The 13,465-nt window shown below is 35.1% G+C and overlaps 1 protein-coding gene across 1 annotated transcript in view; it reads right to left on the bottom strand.

Moving 5' to 3' along the window:
• The window catches only part of LOC119069572, a 38,909-nt gene extending 29,033 nt beyond the window's left edge, over positions 1-9,876 (bottom strand). The window contains exon 1 of the mRNA XM_037173655.1: positions 9,163-9,876. The gene's annotated coding sequence lies outside the window, so the exon portion shown is untranslated. The remainder of the gene's footprint in view (positions 1-9,162) is intronic.
• Between the last annotated feature and the right edge of the window lie 3,589 nt (positions 9,877-13,465).

The raw sequence follows: 13,465 nt of genomic DNA, 5'->3' as shown, positions 1-13,465 counted from the left end.
TTCTTGAAGAACTGGTAGGTTCCAGTGACAGAAGGAGTAGAAGGAGAATATAAGGGAGCTCAGATCTGGGTTTCTGCCTCTATGTATAGAGGCCCTCCCACACTTCGAATCTAATCAAATCCGATTTTCCTCATCTTCGAATCATTCCATTGGGATCAAGAATTTTAGATTTTTGTTTAGATTGACGGGAAAAAAATTAGTCTGAGAAGGTTCCAATCGACCTAATGAATCTAATAGCCCATTGTACTTCGTACGGATCTAAAAGCCAAGCTACCTACCTGTTGTTATAGAGAATAGTAAAATGTTGTTTTTTTTTTCTCTCCATTGAATCCAATTCATTCGGTTCGAAGCCGTATAATGGTTATATTATTGTAGGGCATTCTAAGTCAATTTTAAAAAAGCAAACCACAAAAAAAGCTAAGTGTTGTAAGGTAAGCTTTCACTTTCAGCACCAAAGAAAAGTTATGTTACGATTGTTCTTATGTAAGTCGCACACCGAAAACAAAATGTGTAAACAAGCGAAAAACACTAAACGATTGTTTAGCGATTATGCTTTTAGAAGAAGTGTGCCCGAATGAATGGGACAATCGAAAAGCATGTTCATACGATGATTTTTGATTGACCATGTTGAACATATGTATAACAATTCATAATGGGCTCGGTGTAGTACATACACTGTGTACAGATTTTGTAGATGAAAAAAAAACGGGTTAAAGTTATTTACGTACATGTAATGCAGGTACTCGCTTCTTCTGTTTTTAAAATGTTGTTTCACATAATGTAATGTTGTTATGTCATTACATGTAATTGAGTCAGTGTTTTATGGATTTTTTAACTGAAATATTACTATGGGCGTTGCATTATGTAGCTGATGTACCTATTCTGTATAAAGTTTCGGTAATGCATGGCGTTTTTGATGCAACGATAATGATGATCATAATTGGATGATTTTGATTTTTCATTCTTAAGAAAATGTTGCACACGCACTGTACGATTTCTAACGATCCACCATACCATTTTCGTTGAACAAAACAATAGAATCAATTGACCTAGACTGACGACTCGATCGTTTATTTATTAATTTTTTCTAGCAGGAAATGTCCATTTTGTAAAAATATTCTTTTCACTAAAGTTTGTTAGCCTCTCAATTCAAATGAAATCTCGTCAAATAACTTTCAAGGCTGCGGTACCATTTTCTTTTAGAAAACGAATTCGTTTTGTGCATTGGTTGTAACGTTTAACAGACTTTGTCGTTTGATTGAAAGAAAGAGGAAATGAATCGGTTAGCAATGCTACTGGCAGTATTTTTGTATGGGACACAGTGCTCGATGGTTTTCTGATTAAGGCTCGGAACGGGTTCGGGTTGACCTGATCAGTTCAGATTATGACCCGAACCGGTCTTAGACCCGAACCGGAACTAAGACTTCGGGTTCAACCCGAACTTGACCCGAACCTAAATTTTCGATTTCGGGTTCCAACCGAACCCGACCCGAACCCGAAGTTATTCAACCCGTACTTGACCCGAACCCGAATTTCCATTTCGGGTTTGACCCGAACCTGATCTGAACCCGAAATTTTCAAATAGATCAGGTCCGGTTCGGGTGACCCGAAAATTTTACACTAAAAAATGCCAAAAATTTCGGGTTAACCCGAACCGAACCTGATTTATTTGAAGATCTCGGGTTCAGGTCAGGTTCGGGTCAAACCCGAAATGGAAATTCGGGTTCGGGTCAAGTACGGGTTGAATAACTTCGGGTTCGGTTGGAACCCGAAATCGAAAATTTAGGTTCGGGTCAAGTTCGGGTTGAACCCGAAGTCTTAGTTCCGGTTCGGGTCAAGATCAGGTTCGGGTTCCGGTCTGACCGAACCCGACCCGTTCCGAGCCTTATTTCTGATGAGATTATGGAATGCCGGTATTCTAGAACTTTAGGAAAAATTAGGTTAGTTTGAAGTTTATACATCCTGTGAAGGAGCAGCCACAGTGCTTATTTGTTGGATTTTTATTCTAAAAATTCGGAAAACTAAGAAATTTTTCAATAAAAAAATTCAGATTTTTTTTGGAGAATTTTTTCTGAATTTTTCTTATATTTTTCCAAGTTTTCCTAAATTTTCCAACTTTTTCCAAAAAAAGTCCCTGCCAAACAATCATCTTTGGTATGAAAAGTTTCACATTTTCTGCGCTTCCCTTTCACGTAGCGAAGCCTGTCGAAAGCCATTTGCACAAACATTATTTTTCAGACTAAGAACGAACTTAATAAGTAAGCGAAAAATTAAAATAGAGGCTCATTCCGCACAGTGTAGCACAGTGTAGCGACCTATGTACAATCAATCAAAAAATTCTGATTAAAATTTGATCTAGTAAATCTTACAATTTCTCTCCCGTAAGGCAAGTGCAATCATCTGATTGGTTTGATTGGATTGCTTATTCTCTCTTGCTCTCTCTACACTCAGAGAGATGCTAAGATAACGGCTGGGACGCCGTTTCGACGGATAGAGGGAATTTGTCAGCCTTTTTCATATAACGAATGAAATGTCAAAAATGGCTGACTTTTTCCAAAATTGGTCGGTTGTTTACAAAATAATTAATTTTTGACTACAATGATTCGAGAAGCAGAATATGGAAATACGTTTGCATCGGTGTCAAAATTAACGTAAAGGGTTTTATTTGCAAGGTACTTTCGTATTATCTGAGATATACGCGTTTTTTTTCAATTCGGAAATTGTGTACGAATACTGAATCTGATTTATAAATAAATGGACTTACGTTCATTCTGATCCCACAAGGATCATGTTAGCAATTTATTTCATTAAAATTGGTGATGCTGGAAGTATTAAAAAAATCTGTGGTTATGTCTTTTTCAATTTGACAGCTGGTCGCATACGGTTCAATTTTTTTCAGAAATGATGGACAAATTCCCTCTATCCGTCGAAACGGCGTCCCAGCCGTCATATTAGCATCTCTCTGTCTACACTAGGAGCTCGTTCAGGAACGATTTTTTCTTCACTGAATTTCGTTCAGTTAACGATGACAGGTGTAACTGTGAGGTTAGATTTCTCACGATGTATTTTGGTCGTGAAATGTTACCCAAATGTCATGAAACTTCGGTGACAATGGATGTGTTGTGGTCTGCGGATATAAATCATTTCGATTTCTGTGGACCATTTGATGAATCGATATGCCAGCGTCGACAGTTCAAGAACAGAGATTTTCCGATGTCAAATCGATCTGACACCGACCTAACAGAACATTTTCATAGAATGGATTTGCATATAAACGGATGTGCTAAAAGTAATCCTGTACGAGTTGGGGGCTGCAAGTAACCACAGTACAGACAGTATTTGCTATATTGTTGTCGAGTGTGTACATCAGAGCGCTGATATTAATCACGAAGTGGCATGCATCCAAGTGCAAAATGCCAAAAACTTCCATCAAATGGCAGCGAGGTTTTTGCGTACAGAACCACCAAGTTTCATGTTGCCGGCGAATGTGTTCGAAGCGGAAGGGGAGCGTATTTGGGAAATCTTGGATACGTGCAATTATATACGAACAAGATATCTTCTCGTCGACTATTTGGATCATGCACTGGAAATGTTGCTTGGCTTTGTTCAGACGGGGAATAAGTACGTTTGGCCCGGTCTCATCGATCCGAAAGATTATTAGGACGCAATGACAGCGTGTCGGTACAGTGAGGGAAGTGAAGATCATGCCCAGGAAATCATTCAATACTATTACGAGGCATATGAGGAGACGCCTGATGCAATTCAGATGATCAAAGAAATGGTCGAACTGGATGGTCGATCTTAGAAAAGCGCACTGTAGACTGTGCGAAAATATTTTTTTCTGACTTTTCATTGCGTCGAATGAATTCTGAATAATGGATGAGTGATGTTCGTCATGGTCAAATAAATTTCTAAGAAACAAAATATTTCTGTTGTCAGTTGTTTGTGGCACTTCTTTCAGTCTAGTAAGTTTGTCTGTTAAGGTAAGTTAAGGACGCAAGTGAGTATCACTGTAAAGTTGAGGTCCTCCACATTCATAATAAATAATAATTTAATCAAATAATTGCATTAGTGAGGTGGAGGTCACACCCCTCGTCAAAGTTCACCTACGTTCCATCGATTCATACATACAATTTTTTGAAATTAATATTTGCCCCAAGAGTACTCGACCTCAGCTTTCCAACGAACCCATACACGCTCGTGTCCTCGCCCCCTTACGGAAATGAAATCCGGACTACGAAACCCCATTTTCGACTTTTTGCCGATTACCACCAGCCAGGTATGGAAGATCAAAAAAATCTTAGACTTGTTTTGGGGCCTAGGCACCAAGGCCTAACTAGGCATATATAAAGAAGTCCCGGAAAAAATAGCGCCGATTTCGGTCAGTCGAAATTCAAAAGAATCCCTCTGTGGGAATGTAAACATAAACAGAAAATTAACTCGTAACTTTCACTAACGTATCTGAACGGCAAACGTCAGACAACTGTTAGTGTAACATTAAACGAATCGTCAAATCTTCACTGAGTGAAGAAAAAATCGTTCCTGAACGAGCTCTAGCCTTATTATAAAACATGTTAATTGTGAGCTTTGCAAGCGAAGTAACATGATTTGATACACATGATTCAATCAATGTTGCAATGACAATAAGGCCAGAAGAATGTTCGATTCGTAGTAATTGCATTCAATTTCTCACTTTTTCTTTCGTTTCTTTTTTTTTCGGTCTTGGAGAAACGAAGGTTCGAATTGCCTTGATAAATGTTTAACGATTTCACCGGCAAAAATCTATCGTTAGAGTGTAGCAGCGGTAGCAGCACACTACCATTCATCAACGACGAACCAAACAAAGATTATTCGAATGAATTCGTAATGAGTGAGTGCTCCTCGGTTCATGCGGTGTATATTATACATTGTATTATAAGAATACACACCAAAAATAATGCAAATTTACGTTGTTCGAATCCAAGGACATCAGTAAAAATTTTCACAAAGTTACAAAATTTAACATCGGAAGACACTTATTAAAACCGTGTGTGTGTTTCGTATACGAAATCCGATTAATCAATCAGAATCGAAAAATAAACAAAAATGTGAAGGACGAATTTATGGTTCAAGAAACGAATTTATAAATTTTCACATTGGATCAGTATTTATGTACAGTACACATATACACACACACAGCCATACCATTACTCATAATCATCTAATTAAGTATTCATAGAACAGCGAGTCGAATTGTAATGTTTTGCTGATTTGATTTTTAATCTGTCTACAAGATTCCATATAAATATTCTGAATGGCCGTCACCGCCATCCATACCAGTAAATAGAAGCTGAGTAATGTTTGTTGATAATATTTCCATCCATTAAAAATTGTTCAACAGGTGTACCATTTTCATATGCCAGTCGTTTTTCGTTCTTAAACTATTTTAATAAACTTGGGTACACATATGATTGTATATATACATACACATCAGCTGTGTTATAAAAACAAACATTTATTCAATTTGACTATAGATGTTTCGGCCTAGGCGCGTAAAATGTACAGATTATTTATGATATATTTTGCCGCCTGTGCTCACTCATTATAAATCCATTAACTGATGTCGATTTTAATTAATTAACTACATTTCTCGAAGGAGTTTTTGCGTCTTCTAAGAACGAAAGATTTTTTTTCTTTCAAATTTTGGCATGAAATTTGCATTACAAATAAAATAATCCGGACAAAAAACGGGCACTCGAACCAGGAAACGTAGTCCAAAATGTACGAACACAAAAAAGCCATCAACCAATGTGTAATGATCACACCATTCTAATTAATTGTAATGATTCTAAGAACCTATTCATGGCATAGTATGAAACAATGTAACAATGGCGCTCTGGTCCATTACTGGTCTTCATTATTAGAACCTCAATCTGATCCCATACTAGCAGCACAATTAAAACAGATGCAACTAGTGATGCTCGGGGTGTGTGAGTATAATATTGGACAAACACGTATCTCCTTCCCTCCCCCACCATTTCCCCTTCTATATATGTTCGTGGTTGTTATTGTTATCTTCCGGGTGAAGCGCAAAAACATGTTTGCATAGAATCGAAAACATTTTCGTTTGATTGCATACGATTTCTGGATGAAAAATGTGTACTCTTGTGTATAGTTCTCGAGTGGACTTGGCATGAGAAAAAAAAAATTGTTTTAACACCGTACGTGCTATACTGACCAAATATCCGAATGGCTCTACAATAAATTAACAATCAGAAAGATGAACAAACAAAAAAGGACGGACATGTAAGAGATGAGCTTTGACTACGGGAAAATTATTTTTGAAGCTTTAGTTAAACTAAGATTTAATTCAGAGAAATATATTTCGTTCAGCAGCTAATGTAGCTAGATAAATGTTACCATTTAAACCTAGAGTTTATTTCTAGGGTAAATGTGTCCTTGAATATTTTCTACAACGAAACGAAGTGAGAAAAGTACAAAAAGTACTCAATATATTGAGTCTATTTGCATCAAAATTTGTTATATAAAATCTGTCAAAGTGACGTTTTAAACGTCAAACATAAAATAATATACAAAGTGGTCGGCATTCATCGAAGTTTCTTTTATTCTTTTTCACTAAAGCAGTAATCATGTTAAGTGCGATGCTTAACTTGACACAAAATTTTATTTAACTGCACTCGATGCTATTCGCATCGCGCTCAATCTAATTACTGATCAACAAAATTAAAGAAAAATCAACGATTTTGCTACCACTTTGCATATTACTTATTTGACGTTTAAAACGTCACTTTGACAGATGCAATAAACAGACTTTTGATAGTTTCATATGTTGGTCTCAAGTTAATATTTTCCAGAATTTTCTCGGATTTTCCATAATTACCCCAAAATACATTTTCGGAAAAACTTGGTAAAATTCTGGAAAATGTTTTCCAAAGAATAGTTCCTCCGTCCTATATGTGCTTCTGCTCGGTAATTATAATTTTTTTGTTTCAAAGAATTTCATTAAAAGATTCACCAAATTTAATGAATTTTTTGGTGATATAGATGTTCGGTACAGGCAAATGTACCTAATACATGGACTATTTTTGGTAGATCGTTTTCCCAAATTTTCCCAATTTTTATCACGTTTTCCCGCATATCATCAAAATTTTTCACAAAATTTTTTTACCGAAAATAGTTTTTGATCAAAGCCATTTAACAAATTCTGTTTTTTCTTTTTAAATCTCGCAGAAGGTAAGCATACTAACAAAATTATCAAATCTGTTACTTCTTTTGATCTAACTACTTTCAACCGCTTTAGAGAAAATATTTTACTTCATTTGTTTCACCATAAATTTTGATGTATATGAACACAACGGTCCAGAAATTATCTATTATTTTTGCCATAGCTACCGGTAACAGATGACATAGCCGTCTGAAAAGGTTAACTCTTCCTACAGCTTCATCTTTATGTTTTTATTTCAATTATAACAAGCCAAGCCAACGTCGATTAACGTTCATTTACACTAAGCATTTTTCAGTTGTGCAACTCAATTATCACAAATCGCATCTATAGATTAGTATGACCAGGGTTAACCGCAACAAAGCTAAATACTAATCGACATCTTGCAACATTTGCATTTAAGGTCGATTGTTTTCTACGCAAAACATTTGCTCAAACGTATGGAGTGAGAGCTTGCAAATTATATTTTCTTTCATAACACAAAACCTTTGAACTTTATGATGTTCGTTTGAGCTTCGTTTTTATTGGAAAACACTTCATCAAGTCGATTAAAGTGTATTTAAATATGCAGTTGAAAAGGGGTGCTATCATAAACCGCTAAGTTATTCAAAATCTTCTGTACAAAGCGGTGACATTTAGTTTAGCATTGATTTCACCGACGATTTGGATAAGTTAAGCAACGGATTGATAAATTTAAAACCGTTACGTGTAACCGAAGTTAGAAAATGTGCGATTTTTAAACTCATTTGCTTCGCTTTATAATTTTTATAAAAAATATTTTCCGATTTCACCTATCATATATTACAGCTGTCTGTGGTCATACCAATTTGTGAAATTATATCTATTGTTTAGAAAGCAATGCCATTGTGATAGCGCATAGATAACACCGTTTGCATGAAGAATAAAAAATAATTACAAAATCTACAAAATGAAATTTGTGTTTGAAGGGCCTAACACATTTTCACAATTTCACAATTGCCGAGGTAATTGCACAAAGTTGTAATTCAATGAAATAAGGACTATTTTGGGATAAGATCGGCCAGGATTCAATGAGAAGTGATTTCAAAATGTATTTTCTTGATTTTTTTAAAACTTTTTCCAAATTTTCCTTAATTTTCCCAAAACATATTTTTGGAAAATTTGGGAAAATTCTGGAAAATAGTTTCCAGAAATTAGTTGTTTCGTTGACAAATCGACAGAACGGTAAATTGTAGCCTAAATTTGTGTGAAAAAATGATACATTTTCAATGATCCGCGTCCACGTCCTTTCTAAAAAAAAGTGTTGACTTTCAGTAACAATGAGAGCTGTCAAACTAATGAAGTAAAAGATCAATCAAACGTCAGGTGATCATTTAAATAACAGAATGCGATTCCACGTTTAACAATTGTTTGTAGAAAGAACATGCAACGCAGATGAAATAATGGAAGACCAAAATTACAAAGAAATCTAATTCATAGGAAGAGACGGCTCAAAATCACAGATAAAGCCGCGCGGACTATTGTTCTTTAGAGAGTATATTACAGTAGTACGATCAGGGTCAACAACACACAACAAACCTAAATAGGATGTTTTGCTTCGTTTATAACAGTAACGCAAGTGTGTTGGTAATCTATTATTGTCCCACAGATCATCTGTCCTAACTTGACACTGAAACAATGAACCATAACTAAAACTGAGCCAAATGTCCGAAGTAAAACATTCTCACTGATCGAAGTCATCGTCGATCCATAATTTTTTTTATTCAGTTAGATAATCACTCCGAATTCCTATTTACAAACGGCACAAAAAGCCTAAAAGTCCTTCGTACTTCGTACGAGACTTAAAATGTTAAATTGCAAAAATTACGAACTTATGACTCGATGTTATTTGTTCACTCACTACAAAACAAAGCAAAAAAAAATCCGGTAAAACCTTTGAATAATTTCGATGATTAACTCACCGTCAGTTGTAAATGTTATCCGTGTTGTAATCCTTTTAAATCCACCATTTATGCATACGATCGGTAAACATTCAGCTTTGCGGTACCATTATTATTCACTAAATTTTTATTTTAGTTTTTTTTTGCACAATATGCACCCAATATAAAACAAACTGCACTTTACCAATCACAATATCAGTACGAAACAGTGCAATTGATACGTTCCACTGAACTGTCGTATAGGTAATTTACAAGTAAATGATCGGTTTGAAAAATAATAAACAAAAAAAAATTATTTTAAATCGGACACTATACACTAACTGTGAAAAATATGATTATACACACGTTACCAAAACATTAGGTTCTGATACAAGAGTTAAAACATTCAAAACGAAATGGCAAAGAAAAATTTTTTATTTCTTGATTTTCCCCTCCCAAAAAAGACCCGTCGTCGCCGTTGCCGCGCCGCTTCAAGTAAATCTTTCAATGTTTCAATATATAAATTTTTGATTTTTTTTTTTGTATTAAAAGTTTAGGATGATTACGCAGAGAGCTTTTATTCGGGCATGTGTGTTGGTTAGCATCAAATTGAACTGATTCGGAGAAACGATTTTTTCAGGTTGAAACTGAAATTCTCTCTCTTTGAAAAGTAATATTTTATTAGAGAATTGTAAGCAGAATTGCTTAATGAATTTTAGTTTAAAAAATTAGTTTTGTTTTCGATTTCAGTGCAATCCCCCGCTGTTCATTTTTATTGCACATAATATCGTCATGGTAGAAGGTAAACGAAACGATTGCAATTATAATGCATATGGTATTTATACACACAGCCTAGCAAATAAATCGAAAATAACATAATTTTAAAGAGTTATTTTCCAGTCAAGGTAGCGCTGGTATGGACTACATTATGTGCAGAACCGTACACACATATTTTATATACTAGTTGAATAACAATTTTCGTTTTTTTTAAATTTTTTATTTTTATACTTTTTACATTGGCAAAATGTGCAATCACTTCCAGATTATTATTGTGTGTACACAAACTAATACGTATCTATTATGCATGGTGGTACATAGTATACCTCTTTTTTTTATCCTCCTCCCAAACATTGTAGCAATATATCCCAATCCCATATTCCAACGTTATGGAAAATATGATAAAGTTTGATGTTTCAATATTATGAGTAGGTACCTACCTCTTCAATTGAAATTGTACTGATAAACATGTTAGATTTTAATGCACTACGGGGTTTTTTTTATGATTCCTCCGTTGTATAATGAAACATTCAACAATAAGCTTCATCGTTCGATTTTATTATTTATGCCAGCAAACACATTTTCATATCGATACTAGCTGTTCGGGATTCATCAAGTTGTTTGCCGTCATACTTCTCTGTTTCATTTCCGATTTCATTTTTATTTTTTATTTTTCATCTGTATCAAACATGACATTAGTCATTAATCCCTTACAAGTCTCCCATAAATTGTCCTCTGATCAATGTGATGCTCTGCAGCTTAATACCTGTTAAGTGACTGGATGGATTTGGAATTGTAGAATTTAATGAGTGGCTTTGAAGTTTTGCTTTTGAAATTCGGTTGACGTCGGGCAAATGGCACTTGTCAGTTAAGAGGAATCATTAGAATTTCTCGGTATGCATTCCAGTGTCAGATTTTCGTGTAATCCTCGACAGTAATGACTGGTTAATAATACGAAACATGTTATAGCATCCGATGTTTGTGTTCGATTCGCTTAAGCTTTGTTCAACTTGCGTTTTCAGAGTAGATAAGCTTACCAGAAAATAATTTTAAATGCGTCAAAAACCGTACTTTTCACGCCAACAGCATGTCATACGTCATTGTTTGGAGATTTTTATTTTGCCGATAGGGAGGTTTGTAGACAGAACCGAGGGCCAAGGTTAAAATCCTTCGTGGCAAAATATCAATCTTCAAACAATTGCGTAAGTATTTTACTTGCAACCTGCAACCTGCGAAAATGAAAATTATCTCAAATGTAAACGGTGTGTGTAAACGTCATTCACATTAACCCATAAGTGACATTTTGTTTATACTAAATGTGTCATTTTGTCAATTATTGTGAATGACGTGGCGTGACATTTCTAGCAGCCGTGCCCTCGTTTTCGTGTTTATTGACCTCGGCCTCGGATCAATAAAAAACCACACGAAAACTCTACTTTTCACATTTTTATCCCTAGCTATGTAAAATACTATTCCTTTACTAGAGAGGGGAAGTTTCCTCTACCTCACAAGAAAAATGTCTTTCCCTCGCTTGTAAAGTAAAACATCATAATGAGTTATGTACTATGCCTTCAAAGTATGTTTGCACCTAAATAAATGATTGAACGAAGTTTACCACAGTCCCGTATGTTTGGTGAAGAGTCGAAATGAAAGTAGATCGACTTTTTCACTATGATTCACTAGAAATGTGCATGCACTGTACAAAGAAATGACCTTCTTTCTAGAATATTGTCAATTCTTTGGAAAGCATCGTAAGATGCTGTTATAATCACCTCACAGATCGAAAAAGCGTCAGAAATCGCTTGCTATTGAAAAACGTTCATTGCAATGTATGGTCAGACTAGCTACTCAAAGGCACGTCGGGTACATAAGTGACGGAAAATCTGCCTGGTAAAATAAGAATTACAAATAAAAAAAAACTCAATGGCACATCGGAAATTGCCCGACTAGCCCATATGGCCAATACTGCTCTGAGGTAAGGTAGCATTATACCACTTACTGTTATTAAAACGCCATTGTCGTCGTATTTTTTAAATAATAGAAAATGTAACAGTTTTTAAACCGATTACAAATTGGAGTGGCTTGGTCCCTTAAACGACGCATTAAGTGTCACATTGAATACTTGGTCGTCTCTGATAGACACACGTTTTTATTTTGTTATTTGCACTTAGCACGTCATACATGCTCACTGCTCAGCCATGTGTTTTTGCTTGTCTCGAAATATTTTGACATTCAGATCGTTTTATTTAACAGTTTCAGTTGCATCTGATGTCTTATCCACGTGTTCTATGCTGATATGCAATGAAAATAGAATGAGAAATCATGCCTGTCATATTAGAACGTTACGTTGAACTGTTACAGGTTTTAGCAGTCTGCAATAAATTGTTCGTCAAACATTTAATTTATATGTTTCTTACATCGATATAATATAGGGTAGATTGGTACACACGAAGAAAAAATGTATGTGTAACGTAACTTACGTTCTAAGAAAGCGCGCAGAATAAAGCCATATAAATATTTCAAAATCTTAATGTCCCCTTCCTTTTTTAATGTACCTTTTAATGTACCCTTCGCTTTGTTTTGTGTTCTGATTAAAAATTGTTGTCGTTGTGTGTGTGATATATTTCCGAATTTTCGTTCTTCGTATGTACCAATCTACCCTATATTATGTCGATGGTTTCGTCGACACACATTCCAGGGTCTCTCGGAAAACGATAAATTCAATGTCGATTGGCTTTATATATGACATGTAAAAAACCAGTTTCGGGAATTCTTTTGTGAAACCATTTTCTTACGGTACTTTTCACTGTAGCGCAATTGAAGCGTAAAATTATACAAGAGCGACGATTCTTGTATTTTCGTAACTCCAAATATTCGTAACTTGACAGTGTTGCGTGTTTAAAATCACATAAGAACTGTCAAGTTACGAATTCTTAAAGTTAAGTAAGTTGCGGTAATTGTTAATAATTTTTACAGTGGCTCTTCATTAACGATAAGTACAATTCCACATTTGAAAAAATGAAAATTGAACTTGCGATTATCGTCCTGTTAAGTAAATGGACAATATGGATAAACTGGATAGTATGGACGCGTTAAGTCTGCATTTTTAAAGACGACAAGTCCCAAAGAATTTAATGTAAAAATTTTAAAAATTAATAACAATTCCCGTCACATTTTTAGTGTTACGAAAGCTACGAGAATCTACGTTCTGGGCGCAAATTCTCATTAATTTAAGAATATAGTGTTCAAAGAGAATGTCAAAAAGAGTGTTCACCCATCGAGCTCAGTTAAATTAACTGGTTTTTTCCTAGTTAACTGGACTTTTACATACAAATTTTGACGTATCACCCAACGGAACCAGTTAATTTTTCTCTCTTTTACGCTCTTTGAACACTGTATTCGTAACTTGACAGTTGTCACCTTAATGCTAAGAGTGGTTCATACGATTCGCAACTTTTAAGGTGACAGCTGTCAAGGTACGAATTCTTAAATTCACGCGATTCGACGCCCAGTATACTTACTTTATAATTTGTGGAAATTTCTATCGAAGTACTATAGTAGGTTTAAC

The sequence above is a fragment of the Bradysia coprophila genome, assembly GCF_014529535.1.
Source record: "Bradysia coprophila strain Holo2 chromosome X unlocalized genomic scaffold, BU_Bcop_v1 contig_38, whole genome shotgun sequence".
In the NCBI taxonomy this organism is placed as follows: Eukaryota; Metazoa; Arthropoda; class Insecta; order Diptera; family Sciaridae; genus Bradysia; species Bradysia coprophila.
Note: the sequence above shows the minus strand (reverse complement) of the source record. Positions and strands in the feature narration are given on the sequence as shown.